The sequence below is a fragment of the Pangasianodon hypophthalmus genome, chromosome 1, assembly GCF_027358585.1.
Source record: "Pangasianodon hypophthalmus isolate fPanHyp1 chromosome 1, fPanHyp1.pri, whole genome shotgun sequence".
Lineage (NCBI taxonomy): Eukaryota > Metazoa > Chordata > Actinopteri > Siluriformes > Pangasiidae > Pangasianodon > Pangasianodon hypophthalmus.
In genome coordinates, this window is record NC_069710.1 from 12,638,404 (window position 1) to 12,654,182 (window position 15,779).

A 15,779-nucleotide genomic window follows, 5' to 3' on the forward strand; every position below is an offset into this window, starting at 1 on the left:
AGTGACATCCACACAGTTGCGCAAGGGCACGCGCAATGACCCGGTCCTATCGAAGGTCATGGACTGTGTCATAACAGGTAAAGGTGTGAGTGATGACCGGGAGCTGCAACATCTCCCGACATCATGAACTTTCAGTGCAGTCAGGTTGTTTGCTGTGGGGAAGGAGAGTGATTATTCCATCGGCACAGCGCAAATCGGTGCTGAAACAGCTACATGCGGGACACTGGAATGGTCCGCATGAAAGAGATCGCCAGGAGTTATTTCTGGTGGCCAGGAGTGGATGGCCAAATCAAGGAAAAGGCAAGAACATGTACATCATGCCAGAGCATACGCAATGTTCCACAACTGGCCCCGCTGCACCCATGGGAATATCCTGAGAAACCATGGCATCGTGTTCACGCAGATTTTGCAGGCCCAGTCAAGGACAAGATGTTGCTGGTTGTCATTGACGCACACAGTAAGTGGCCTGAGGTTGCTATCATGAAGTCTACTTCAGCTGAAAAGACAATTGAGAAGCTGGGAGAAATCTTCAGCAGATTTGGACCACCAGTACAGTTTGTCTCGGACAATGGCCCCCAATTTACCTCTCACGAGATGGCCATGTTCCACAACACATCATGTCTTCACCATATCACCCTGCAACGAATGGGTTAGCAGAAAGGTTTGTTCAGACCATGAAACATGCTTTGAAAGCTTCACTCGGACAGGGCACCTTTCATCAACGCCTTCATAGCTTCTTGCTGTGCTATCGCAGTACTCCACACACACCTACCAAAGTGTCCCCTGCTCATCTGTTGTTTAATAGAGAACTGAGGACAAGCTTCAAGCTGCTTAAACCAGCAACCTTCAGAGAAACCGTCCTACAGCAACAGAAGAATCACGTACAGCGACGAAAACTTCGAGCCAAAGACAGAATCTTCTCAACAGGCTCACAAGTGCTGGCCCAAAACTATGGCCGTGGTCCAAAATGGATACCAGCTACGGTGGAAGCACAGACAGGCCCTGTGTCATATAGAGTCAAAACTGCTGGAAATCTTTCCTGGAGGAGACACACTGACCAGTTGCTTAGTGGAGCCAACACATGCATGGATCTTCCTGAAGTCACGGATGTCACTGACTAAATAAGTGACAGTGCACCAGCCCCTGTGATACCCCTCACTGAGCCTACCAAAACATTTAATTGCTCATCTGCTAAGGAACCAGTATCACCGGCTGTTTCGACAGAAAATGGAAACCAAGAAGGACGCAGATATCCTGTAAGAGAGCGGCGCCCGCCTCAGCGTTCCTTGGATTATATATAGTTAGAGGCTACCCTTATTGCTTCGGGGCAGAATAATCCCCTAAGGGTAAGCTAGGGTTTGAGGTAGTCTACCCTCATTCCCAAGAATTTAGTTGTGTTTTGTAGGAATCGAGACTATCAAATTAAGGAAACTAACTGTCTCTACAACCACACAGAGGGCAAAGACATTCCTTCACACCCAACGGACCTAAGATGGCTCCACCCTGTCTAGGCTAAACGACAGGTCGTTAAACATTAAGGGATGATAACGGTCATCGGAACGCAGAAAAACCCAAAAAAAGGGTGTAAATTACCCCTCCGTGGAACTGACCTCGAATTGACCACCCTTAACAGATGCCTTTTGTTTGGATTAGGGACCTGGTTGAGATTTATCACACTACACCCTACTCAGCTTCAAGTGACCTTTGTTCCCATCTGAACCAGTAAAAGGACTCCAGGCCTAAGACTCCTCCACTTTTAAGAATGCCCTTTTCTTTCTCTGTATCTGCCTTATTTTATTTCAATGTAATCGTTGAGTTTGTGTTAAATCTGTATGGGGAACATGCATTCCCACAACCTCTATTAAACCAGAGGGCAAGAGTTAACTTACACTTCAGCCACGGCGACTTCTCACATGGTGGGAAGTCCAGTGTTACCTCCAAATCACGTACTTTAACCAGCATTATATTACAACCCCACTATTAATGGAATTGTATAATATTAAGTCTGTTTCTTTCTGTAAACACGCCATTATACCCAGTAGCTAATGGCCATGGCTAATGTATGTCATGTGTGGTATCTGCATGCTTGTCTTCATGTGCTGAAGCTGTTGATGATTTGCAATTCTCAGTACCTCATATCATACATTTATTATAAACATTAAAGGTAAATAAGACCACATTACATGGACATTAAGAAGGGAGCAACCCGGGAGCGGTCGCTTGCCAATTAGCTGGAGGGCCAGCCAAGCCACTCTCCAATCATCTCCAAACCGGCCTGCGGTTGGTTGAAGACCTCAAGAGGCCGGCTCATCTAAACTAACATAAAAACCGCATACCCAAGCAAGTAAAAATACTCAGAGAAAAACAGAAACACAGAATGCCTCAACCAAGAAAAGAACCGAGCTGGGGCTGGAGCTGGAGCTGAAGCTGGAACAGCAAGAGAACCTGCCTCAGAAGGTCCCAAGACTGGCAACCTCGAACTTCGCCTGAATCAACTTTTCTCCCAGCTGTTCAGACTCCATCCTCTCTCTCCGGCGACGATTCAGAACTCCTCTAACATCCTTCAACTCCGATCCGACTAGAACCTGCTGACCAACACAAACTCCTTCCACTCACCACCTAAGCAAAGCAAGTATTGATACCTCCCAACTTCATTTAAGCTGGTGCAGTAAACCTAAAACCCTTTTTCATCGACTAATGCTGATATAGAATGATGGCTCACTCAGGTCAGGGTCTAGTAAAATGGTCGTGCATATGCTTCAGAACTCAACTCTCTGGTTATTATCACTGGTTCTTCTCATGTCACATACCCACATGTATGAATGTGTATGTCTGTGTGCGTGTTGATTGTGTGTAGTAAGTTAGGATGTGTGTGTGTGTTGGTTGTGTGTAGTAGTTTGGGATATGTGTGTGTTGGTCATGTGTAGTAGTTAGGATATGTGTGTAGTAGTTAGGATATGTGTGTAGTAGTTTAGCCTGTGTCTGTAAGTAGCTTAGTATAATAAAGTCTCGTCTATGTTCAAGGTGATGTTGTGCTGTGATTTTCTGCTCACCATCTGAGTTCCTAGGGTGCCGATCAGTAGTACCGTGCTCTATAAAGGTTGTCCTCAAGGGAAGTTATTACTGTCGACAGCCGCGATAGTAATGACTTGCCAGAGTGAATAAGACGCCTCGTCAAACTTATTTTGATAAAATTTCCTAAGATAATCAATATTACTGATTACATTAATAATCTTTACGTCATAATAATTATAAGACCAAACTAAGTCAACATGTAATGAGCTAAAATTTCTTATATAATGGTGGAGAATACTTCAGCTTAATTTAAATGAGCTAAATTTCCCTACAGTTTACACACATAAGGATTTTTCAGGAAAGACTGAATGTTCTAAGTTTGCACATTGACATTGAATTCAAAAGAAAAAAAAAATTAATTAAGTTACTTGAAATATTGGTAAGAGGAATTACTGTTATTTAAATCCTTGAGTTATTTTTCTAATCTTATTGTTGCACAAAGAGTAAGAGGGGAGGAGATGTTGTGTATTACGGCTCTGGTGTTCATTCACTACATTACCCATAATGCACGTGCGGTGTGCTGAAGCAGGATGTTCCGGTGTTACGTTGAATGCACAAAAGTTATGAGTAAACAGAAGTTATGCTCCATCTCGGTGTGTGTGTTGTTTGCTTGAAATAAGTGTTTATACCCCTTTCAAGATACAATACTTCAGCTTCTCCTGCAGAACCATCTCTATGTCAAGCTTGAGAACTCATAATTCCATGTCACCACAATCGCTTTCTTGGGCTTTGTTGTGTCCCAAGGGAACCTTAGTATGGAGCCAGCCAAGATAAAGAAGGTTACGGAGTGGCCACAACCCACCTCAGTCCAACTTGTACAGTGCTTCCTGGGGTTCGCAAATTTCTTCCGGCACTTCATTCTGAACTTTAGCGCCTTGGTGGCTCCCCTTAGTGCACTGACCAAAAAGACACCAGCAGGGTTTGAGTGGAGAAGGGAAGTGCAGCAGGCATTTGAAACCTTGAAGGAAAGGTTGACATCAGCTCTGGTTCTGCATATGCCTGACCTTGAGGCTCAATTCATTGTGGAGGTTGATGCCTCGAATATAGGAGTTGGCACTGTCCTCTCCCAGCGTTGAGGGCCTCACCAGAAATTGCACCCATGTACATACTTTTCCAACCATCTGACCCTGCCTGAGATGAACTATGACAGAGAGAAAACTAACCCCCTTTCATCAAACTGCATTTTGACAGTTTTTCGTCCAATCAGAGTGCGCCACGTCACGAAGTCCCTCCCCTTTTTATCCAATCAGAGCGCACCGTGGCGGAAAGTCCTGCCCCCCTTTCGACCAATGAGATTCTTCTTTTTTTCCAGATGTCCCGCCCCGATCCCACTCCCTAATTTTTGTGGGTCCGTTCACGCGCATCTGTGTTCCGTGCGGGGGTCCGTTCACGCGCTTCAACCCCCTTTCTCTCTCACCCCCTGGTCTGGGGCCCCGTGCAAATTATCCGGCCGGCGCGCGAGGTCGGATTTCAGGCGGCTAGTGTCATGCCGTTCCGGTCTTAAACTTTTTTTTTCCCCTTTTCCCGTGTATCGTGCAATTTCGGATCTTTTATTAATACTTTATTTATTTATTTATTTTTGAAACATAAACGGTATCCCTGTTATATGCAAAAAGAGGATTAATGGCCCATCACGGGTGTTCTATTATCAGTGAGACTATTATTTCGATTTTGCAAGATTCTGACAAAGACGGCCCGTGGAAAACCAGCGCGTATCTTCGCCGCACTCAAGCACCACCGGCGGATCCGTTGTGCGAGGAATGGCCTCTGGATTTCTGCGGACAGGGTGGACGATGGGGCTATGTGTTTAGATACGAAACCGGGGAATTGCAGCTTTATCAGGTGAAGTGTGGAGAGAGACCGGGGGTCTCGATGTGTCTAGCCTCGTTATCCTCTAACGACTGGGGTGTGTTAAAGAAGGTTGTCCTTGAGAATTTTGACAAGGATGAAGGAAAATGGAGAGGGAACGGGAGGGCCTCTCTCCCGGAGACTTTTCCCAGCACCGGGGGGGTTTCAGAGCGAAAAGTCAAGTTTATGGCTGTATGGTTGACTAGAGCCTCAGGTACAGCTCGCTGGTTCTACAGGGCCAGTCGCTGTGTGGAGAACATGGAGAGAGAAGGGGTATGTAAGAAACCCAGAGAGTACTTTGTCCTGGATCTTTTCAGCTCGGACTGTGGTGTTTTTCATACCGCGTTGAACGTGCCGCTTGTAACGTGGAGGGAAAAGATGGGGGAGATTGACTATAAAATTACTTCGCTCTTTCGCAGCTGTCGTGAGTGGAACGATGCCCTGAGCGATGAAAAAATGAGCCCTTGTTGAACACGTGCGCACACTCGCCCTCAACATGAATCGTATTGGGGGGGGGGTCGTGCTCTACTTCGTTTTATGGTATAAAAGCAGACTCGATCGAGAGAGGAGAAGAGCAAAAGAGAGAGAAAGAGAAATATGGAAGACCGCTGTGAACGCACGCTCTGGGAGAATTAGAGAATCAGGCCTACCCGGATCGTGTTGAGGGGTATAGAAGAAGACGGAATGTCCGACCATCCTTCATCTCCGGAGGAGAGTTACGCCATTCCTTTGCCACCGACCCCTCCCCTGACCCCTGAGTTCTCGCAACAGCTTTCACCCCCTCACTCCGAGGAACCTGTTTTCTCGGGGCACGAGGAGACTGTCGTCTCGGAGCACGCTGACGAGGATCCTGCGGGGATGGACGTTCAGGACACTCCTTCGAATGAGAACTCACCCTGCGGATCGGATGACCCGTTGCCGACGTTCATCGACGACCCTGACGCGCCGCTCACATGCTGGTTGAAGAGGATCGAGTTTTTCAAATGTCTGGAATCAGCGGTGCTTCATTTACTCAACATGGTTCTGAAAATGTACGCCGAAGCAGCAGCAGCATTAAGCAGCAGCTTTAAAATGGCGCCGGCTCAGGTGAGCTTCGAGAACTTCGATCGAGTGTTTCAGAACCTGTACGGTAAGCCGCCACTCCGGAAGGCTAGATTGAAGATGGGTTTTGAGACGGGGGATCTTGTCAGGATATCCAAATTAAGAGGGGTGTTTGATAAAAAATACGAACAGAGTTTTACAGACGAGCTTTTTTCGGTGGCCGAACGCCTCCCTCGTGACCCTCCGGTGTACAGACTGAAAGATTACGACGGAGAACCGGTCCAAGGCACCTTCTATGAGGCCGAGTTGCAAAAAGTAAAAACGGATGGGGGCAAAGTCTACCACGTGGAGGAGATTCTGAAGAGGCGTACGGTCAGGGGCGAAAATCAGGTCTTTGTACGGTGGAAAAACTGGCCCGAGAAATTCAACAGCTGGATCAGAGAGACCGATTTAAAAAATATATAAAAAACAGACGACGTCTGCGAGGGTTCATCATTTCCCAGTCATGTACGGGCAGAAACACGGGGGTTTTTACATCACCCTGCCATCCAACGCCAGCCTCGATGTTTTTAAAGATAACAAAATCTCCAGTTACCGCGTGGATCTGGCTCAGCATATCGATCTGGAAGGGGAATGGGAGGTCGCCTTGACGGAGATTTCCTATCCTCACACATGGTATACCGTACCCGAAGAACGAGCATACTATGAATATAAGTTTAAACCAGAAACCCCGGAGACGAAGAGCAAGGTGCGTCGTCACAAATTCCCAACAGGTGTTTTTGCTAACTTGGGACAGTTCAAAACGGAGATGGAGGCTTCATTTAGAAAAATCAACTCTGATATTTACCTGTCCTACAGCAATTATCTGAGCAAATTCGATTTCCAAGCAGGCGGTCAGACTCATGTGCTGTTTTACCCACCGCTCGCTTACATTATGGGTGTGAGACCGGGAGAATGGATAGAATTCGACAGGGAGCTGGCCGATTACCCCGCTGATCTACGAGCGGGATTTTATCACGTTCTGTTACTGCGACGCGGTTCGCCCTCAGTTGATAGGCCCTGCTGATGAGGGTGGTCGACGTGCGCGGAGCGTACGGGGATGTAGTAACCTTACGCTTCGATCTGCCGCATTATTTACCCCCGAGCAAGCGCCACATCGAGAACATAAAGGCCGAGATAAAAACGGATCAGAACCAAGAGGTTGAATTCACTTACGGGAAGGTCATCGTGATGCTTCACTTTAGACCGAAAACATACGGTGTATGAATCTATATAAAATCCATCCTTTAACGCGACCGTCATTCAATCTCAGGCCTGAGAGGGCGAAGCTACGTTTGAGGGTGTCGGAGAACTAATTAAAAAATAAAATGGCTCGGGTACTAGCGATGGAAGACCCTCACAGATTCATCCGTTACTACGAAAATCAGGCCAGAGGCGATTTAGGAGGATTTTACGGAGCCCCTGTAATGTACGGTCGCGGTATCGGCTCTATATTCTCAAAACTGTTTCGTTTTGTATCTCCTCTGCTGAAAAAAGGGTTCGACATTGCCAAACCCCATCTTAAAACGGTTGCCACCCGTATCGCAACGGATGCGGTCGGTAGGGGAAAATGTCGAACTTCGACGATCTGAAAAAACAAGAGGGGTCAGGGGGCATCGTGGTTTTGTCGCGAAGGGTGAGGAGACGACCTCCGGGGGAGCGCCTCTCGTCGAGTTCTAATAAACGTTCGACGGGTAAGAAGAAGAAAACAGTCGGCAGAAGCGGTCGCTCGAAGAGGAAACCCTCCCGGAGCTCCGATATATTTTAATCGACGTAGGGGAAATTCAAACAAAAAACATGGCTGTCTTGCATCAGAAATCCCTCAAGTGCACGCTGCGCGAGCTGGATCTATTTTCTGCACCTATGACACAGCTTTCGATCGAAGATAAAATATACACCGAAATCTCTCCCGTGTCTGCCATCACGGACACGGGGCCCATCGAGTTTTTCATCCCCGGAGATGGGGAAAAGTATCTCGATCTGAATGACACCATGCTGCATCTCCGCGTGAAAATCACCAACGCCGATGGCACGGACCTGGCCGACGCGGCCGTGGTAGGGCTCATCAATTACCCTCTGAATACGATATTCAGTTAATGGGACATCATTCTGGGCTAATCTCACAATCGAGTGCCACACATCCCTACCGTGCCATGATCGAGACTCTGCTCAACTTTTCACCGGATACCCTCGGGAGTCAATTCACAGCCGGTCTTTTTTACAAAGACACTGCGGGAGCAATGGATTCTGTAGCGATCGCCAACGGTCCTAACAGAGGATTAAACAAGAGAGCCGAATTCAGTGCTAATTCTAGAGAAGTGCACCTGCTCGGCCCACTCCACGGGGACATTTTTCTGCAAGAGACTTTTGCTAAACTCGGTCGACCTGAGGGTCAAACTGACACGCACCGGCGACGCTTTCTGTCTTATGGGGGCGCGCGACTCGGGATTCCGACTGAACGTGCTGGGAGCGTCTCTCTTTGTGAAAAAAAAAGTGACCGTAGCCCCTGCCATGCGGTTAGGGCACGCGGCGGCCCTGATGAAAGCCAACGCTCTCTATCCCCTCTCACACGTCATCGTGAAAACCTATTCCATCCCAGCAAACTCTAGGATATGTAACCAGGAGAATCTATTTCTCAGAACCACTCCTAAATACGTGGTTTTAGGTATGGTGCACCACGAAGCGTTCACGGGGAGAAGAGACCTATCCCCGTTTAACTTTGTACATAATGACGTAGAATACCTGGCTCTCTGTCAGGATGGTAGACAGATCCCCGCCACGGCTTTCTAGCCCCAATTCAACAACAGATAATCCTTCAGGGAGTTTTACAACATGTTCATGGCTACTGGGAGACATCTGAAAGATTTACCTCTGAGTATTAACCGCAGCGAATTTAACGAAAGATACGCCCTGTTCGCTTTTAATCTCAACCCAGCCGACGACAACGATGCGTTGTCGGTCGTATCGAGCGGTAATTTGAGACTGGAGATGAGATTCAGAGTGCCTTTAGCGAATACCACTACTCTTATCGTCTACGCTTGTTACGATTCTATTCTAGAGATTGACTCTAAAAGACAGGTGCTGGTGGATTATTACTAAACATGGATAATCTTCAGCTAGAGAGTCTTTTGCGGCATCTTCCAAGGAACGTATTTCGTGGCGTGCGGGCTTCCGACCACCTACCCTCTCTGAATCCTTCCTTTAGACTTCCCACCTACTTCGTGGTCAACACGCACCCTGCCCACATGCATTGGTTAGCATTAACCCTTGAAAAGGAGGGTGAAGCCACATTTTTTGACTCTTACGGATTTCCCCTGGACTTTGTGCATTACCCTTCGACCATCCTGCAGTTTTTGGAAAAACGCTCCGAAAACATCAAGTACCACAGCACTCAGCTACAACAGTCTATGTCTACCGTATGCGGTCATCACTGCGTCTATTATCTTTACCACCGAGCCAGAGGCTTATCTTTTGACCAAGTATTGTCTTTGTACAATGAGGAGGACTTGATAAAAAACGATCTTATGGTGTATGACTTTGTGAAAAAATGTGGGTTAAAAATAAAAGCGATTACTGCGGTAGGGCAGGGTTGCTGTTCTTTATCCGCATGTGAATACAAGTTGTGAAAAATGAAAGACTGTACGTATAATGATTCGATTAATTAAACTCTTTATTGACAAAATAATTGTCTCAGACATTTATTATTATTGCGAATACTCGATCCATCGAGGGGATAGAACGATTCGTTTATTGCTCCTGAACTTCTTAGAGGTGAGAGGTGCCGGGGGTGTGATCCATCGCGGGGATAACGAAGCTGAGGTGCTTTTAGGATGTGATTTTAAACCGGTAACGCTACCCTCCTTCAGGGAACGGTATTGTTCTCGAGCGTGCGGGTTATTTACCGAAGATAAAGGGACGTTCAGTTCCGATAAAGTATTCAGAAATTGCGTCCAACCAGTGGGAGGGGGTGTTTTTTTCTTATAGGAGAGAGAAAGATGTTTGAATAAATCGATCATATGAGACCCTTTCGCCGTCTCACTCTTATAAACAAATTCCCCCTTCGAATTCCATTCCCCGCCGCTCTCCTTTAATTTCTTGACGATGTACGTGGCGTTCTTGAGACCCCGAGGGGGTAGGCTTTTCAAAACTTCATCGCCCGTACGGTCGAAATCGCCCCCGTCAGACGCTCGAGCGGGAGAAGAGGAGGGGTGTGGATCTCCCACACCGGCGGGGACCCAAGCCCTCTCCTCCTCGTCAACCTCTCCACCCTCTCCATCCTCGGTTCGCTCCCATAACGTCAGAGTGACTCTACGCTCATCTCGCCGATCCTGCTTCAGCAACGTCAAATATCTCTGCAACAAAGCGTCGTATTTTTAAATTTTTTCATAAGAACTCAGCCCCGGCTCGTTTAACACCTCCCTCATTTTATCGTTCAAATCGTCTTTGGCCGTTTCTCTGACCGTAGACCGGGTCAGACCACTTAACCGACGGGGTGAGATGAGAAATATTTTCCAGGCTTTCTTCAAAGTCATTTTATTTTTTATTGTCTACTAGAGAGCCCTCCGATAAGATTCCCTATCAGAGGTATGACGGTCGAGAGCAAAGGTAAAAGAAACCCTCCAGTCTGTTTCTTCAGAACTCTATGTTTGCTCTTTAAACAGGTTTTTTCATCCGCCAACAGCCTGATAATTTTTCTCCACTTTGAGTTTTTTGTATTGCGAAGGTGTTAAGGGGATGTTACCCTTGAGAAGGTTTAAAGAGATCTCACGCAAGGTTCTGACGAAGTCGGGAGAGCAGTATTCTAGAATCTCTTTACGTTTCCGGGGAGCGGCGTAGTACAGAGCCGCGAGCAAGGGAGCGTTCCTTTTTATACGAGCCATCATGACGTTTTTGGGACGTACACAGTCGAGCTCTGGTGAGGGAGACAATACCAGATAATTACTGTTCAGGCTGATGGTACGGTTGTGTTTACCTCGCTGAAACACGTTTTGAGTCAGCATCATGACGCTCATGTTTCTGTGGTGTCTGTACTGAGTGAAAATTTTAAAATTTTAAAGGAAACAGGTTTTCATCTTCGAAAGAATCAGGAAGCCCTTTGACAAATTTTATCTTTTTAGTCATTTTCTGCAATTCATCGTACATAGGCTGGTAAGAAGTGTAGACCCATACAATGTTTTCGGGTACGACATTCATGACACGTTCAGAACATTCCAGTACACTCTTTACAAAACAGGTTTTCCCACAGCCACTAGGGCCCGCTATTATACAAGAGAAAGGACAGACGAACCTGTGTTTGAAATCTGTTTCTTCTATAACCTCGAGATGTGACATTTTATTTATTTATTTGCCCCTCCAAAAAAATATAGATTAATATCCGAACGGCAGAGTAGTACCGTCTGGAAAGAGTTGTCTTTTGTCGTATACAACCCGAAATTTTTTCTGAAATGTCAAGTTTTTTAATGAGAAACCCTTTTTATCACGAGTTATTCTGTGCTGAGGGATTTCGATAGCGCCCGGCACCCCTCCCTCCCCGGAGATCTTTAGGTAATCCTCCACCAGATCTCTGACGCTGTCAAAGTTGACTCTCTCACTACATTCTACGGTCTGTGTGATCCCTTTGACGCGCATCACCACTTTTTTTTTATTCTTTGTCTGATAGGCGTAACTCTTGGGCCCCGCTGCCACAAATTCCTGTATGCTATCCCCGTCCAATTTGTCGGTCAGGTCACCTAGGTAATTACCCAATTCTAAAGGAGTCTCCCCCTCCTTCACCACATAAATTAAACTATCTGTGTCTGTGTAAAGAACTCTGTCCCTCAACCTTTCCAGGTAGCTGTACAGTTTGAGACGCGCATGGGCGGTGGTGAATGCGGCTATGAACACATTACTCCTTCTGCCTGGGGGTTGAATGCAACGGTCGCCGAATCTCCACCTGATCAATGCTCTCTGGTTGTCCAGAACAAAGTAATCGATCACGTATTTACCGGAAAACAGATAGCTGAAAAACTTTTCAGGATCCGATACTATCTCGGTGCGGAGCAGATCGTCTCTGAGCATACTTCCCCCAAAGACTATTGAGACAGAGTTTAGCCACCTGTCTCTTGGCCGGATTCGCCTCTATCTTTTCAGGGTCTAATCGGACCCCCTGACGCTCCAGATACGCACTGACGTACCTCTCCCTTCTGACCCGATCTTTAGCTTCGGGCGGGTAACCGTACGCTTCCTGCTTTCCTTTTAAAAACACGTGTACGTACCCTGTGAACACAGAGTCGCTGCTTTTTTCGAAGTGCCATACCTCCGTGATTTTAGCCTCTCTGTAGCCCATCTCCAAGGCTTTGTTAAATTCTACAGTGACCCACACACCCGTCAATGCTCGGGCGTCATCGTCATGCAAGCAAGGGTCTCTCTGCATGCATGATTCTGCATATGTGCGACTTACTACTTAGTACTTAGGTACTTCTGCAATTTACCGCTCTTGCTTTTGTACGGTAAAACAGGGAAAAAGAGCCCAGGAGGCGGGTAGACTGTGGCTCTAATGAGACCAAAGTAATTTCTAGGGTCTCCGAAATCTTTGTATATGATCGTAGGGTGATCTAAGGGGTAAGACCATGTGCTGTTAACGTATGGATATAGAGAGGTGACGTCAACGTAGAGCACCTTTTCCCCAGGCCCCGCTGTGTGTCTCAGCTTAAGAGCGCTCGTTCGACCTCCGTAAAGAGCGGCGCGAGGGACCAGAGGCTCTGGAGGATTAAACGTACGGAGAAACTCTGACACGATCGCAAGATTTTTTCATCTTGAGCCACTCGTGTTCTCTCACCACCGTCACGCGGACGCCGTGTTCGGACTCTAACGTCCTCACTCTCTCCTCGCTGTTCAACCATAATTCGCTGAATCTGACGCCTCTCAACGGGCACGTCTCCGCAGGGTCGAAACACGTCGGACACCCGTGGTAAAAGCACCCGTGATATTCCCATGCGTACTTTTCTCCGTCAATCTCGGCATAACCGTCTACAAAAAAAGGACCGATCTGCTTTTCCCCCCTATTTAGAGAGTGCTGAATAAAGATTTTTTCTTCCGCCATGACCCATTCTAGCCATTGGATGGACGCATGCGAGAATCTTTTACACGCCCGGGTGTAACCGTAGGGGCATGGTATGGCCAGCGTCTTAGGAGTCATATAATTTGTGATAAACACTTTCATGCAGGTTGACGCTATGGTGATCGAATCGAACGGGTCCACCCCCGTCTCTCCGAGAAACTGATCTCTGAATTTCATGCAACCCTGGGAAAGTATAATCACGTCGTTTTTACAATAATGCAGAGCTTCCTTCCTAAAGTTAAAAACGCCCCGTGCAGCCACTTCGTACCATTCGTGAAAATCTTGACGTTCCCGCTCCAACATGCGTTCTACCCCATAATCGGAGGCGGGTGGGTAGGGTCCTACGTACTCGAGACGCCCGGCCGAGCTGAATTTATGAGGAAAATACCCCTTGGTCTGATCGGCGAAACCTAAGGCTTTTGGGAAATCGCTAAGACGCATGGGTAGGAAAGACAGAGTCTATGAATTTTAGCTCATAATGAGGGTCTTCAAAACTGAGGATTTTACTCCCCGTCATGAGAATATGTCGAGGCGATAACCCCTCTTTCAGCATACCTTTCAAAACCAGATAGCTGTCGAACCCTTTGGCGTTGTGAGCGATAAAAACTTTACGTCTGTAGCGCTCATTTCTGAAAAACATAAGAAAATGTTTAACGCACCCATGACCGTAAAACCACTTCTCTTCGCCTTTCAATGTTTTCGCATACACCAGAAAAGGTACGTGCACGCCGTTCTCTGTGGCGAACGTTTCAAAGTCATAAAAAATCAAATCAGGATGGTCGGCGCTCACGGGGAGAGGGCGAATGTAACACCTGTGGTCGGTTTCCAGCTCCCTCGTTAACGTCTCCCCACAGATTCTACATTTCGGTTTAGCGCAACGATGACCATTTCCTACATGGGCGTTCGGTCCTGTGTTGTAACATAGGCCGCATCTAGCACATTTTTTAACAAGCTCGCAGAGACTGACCGACCTACCCGTTACAAAGTTCCTCTTACCTTCTTTGTGACGGGCGAAACACGCTGAGGAACGACACTTTGAGACAGTCCGAGCATTCTACAGGATTGTACTCTTGCATGGGACACTCCCCATTGTTACAAATATGACAATAGCCCCAGCAGGAATGCACATAGGAGCAATTAAAACCCTTGTAGCAATAATTACAGATGAGTCGCGTACCTATAAAACCCTTGAGGTTTTTTATCCAGTAATAATGGTTATCCAGTAAAAACAAAAACAAAGTTTGGGAACGGTCGGGGAAATCTGTTTCGAAATGCGAGAGGGTGCTAGACGTTCTGTAAAACACTACGATTTTACGTTCTAAAATATCTTCGAATTTTCGCACGTCGCTAAAGGTGACGGGTGTCTGCTTGTCCAACGGCTCGCTGCCACTCTCTAGCTTGTCTCTCGGAACTGCCCGTCTGTGAAACTGCTGTTACACACGTGAGCTAGACTGATGGCGAAGCAGAGCTGATCTCCGCGGTCCTCTGTAACGTAAAGGTGACGTCTTTTTTTACGTATGATTTCGCAGTCTAAAGTTTTCTCCAACTTACATTTTCCCCCGCCTCTAGGGTTCCACACCACCTGAACAATCAGATCCACTCTTTCGTTCGCCGCAACCCCAGTGTTCGACTGTACTAACCGATCAAGCATATCTTCAAAAACGGGTAGAATATTTTCACCCGTGCCGTCGACGACTACCGACGCGTGAACTCTTACATTTTCACCCTCTACACTTAACTGTACCAAGTCCCCCCTCCCAGCTATGGCTCTCACGTCGTCGACCAATTCCCAAATGAGACCGATCACGTTTTGATATCAGGCTCATCCCCTGGTGGAGGGATTGTTAACACGCATCTCATTTTTACGATATTAAAATTCTCGCGCATCATGACATCGATTTCTCTTTCACCTCCTCCTAGGCATCACTCCCAACCCCTCCACCCCCTCCTTCTGGTACTTCTACCGCTTCGCCCACGACCCCTCCTTCTGGTACTTCTTCCTCTATTCCCTCCCCCTCACCCTCACCCTCACCCTCCACACCTCCTTCTACCCTCACCGTGCGGCCCTCTTTCCTCCTCTGCTGTGCTTATAGAACGAATAGCGGCCTCGATTTCCGGAAATGGATCATCGTGCCTATTTAGACCGAGGATTGCATTTTCTATCGCCTGTAGAGGATCTTGCTGAATCATCGAGGCGTTATTGTATATGTCCTGCCGCATGTCTATGCGAAAGGAGGGGCGGATAAGCCGTAACCCTTCTACGCTCAGCCTTAATTTGGCAAGGACCTGTTCTAAAGTCTCATCCATTTTTTTTTTTTTTTTTTTTTTTTTTAATTATATATGTATTTTTTATTTTTTTAAATGATATGTATTTTATATATATATTTTTAATATATGTATTTATTTTATGTTTTATAGTGTTTATATGATTTATAATGTTTATAGTGTTTATATTTATAGTGTTTTATAGTGTTATGTTTTTGGCTTATTTCGTATGCTTTTACTTTTAACGAGGGGTCTAAATAAAACGTCACACCTCAGGGTTAAATGATTTTTTATTTTTCTTGCACACTTTTATTATATAATTTTCCCCTATCTATAACCCAGCATTCACAACGTCAGAAATATTTCCCTGACGCTAACATACATTCAAAAACATGAATTCACAACATCAAAA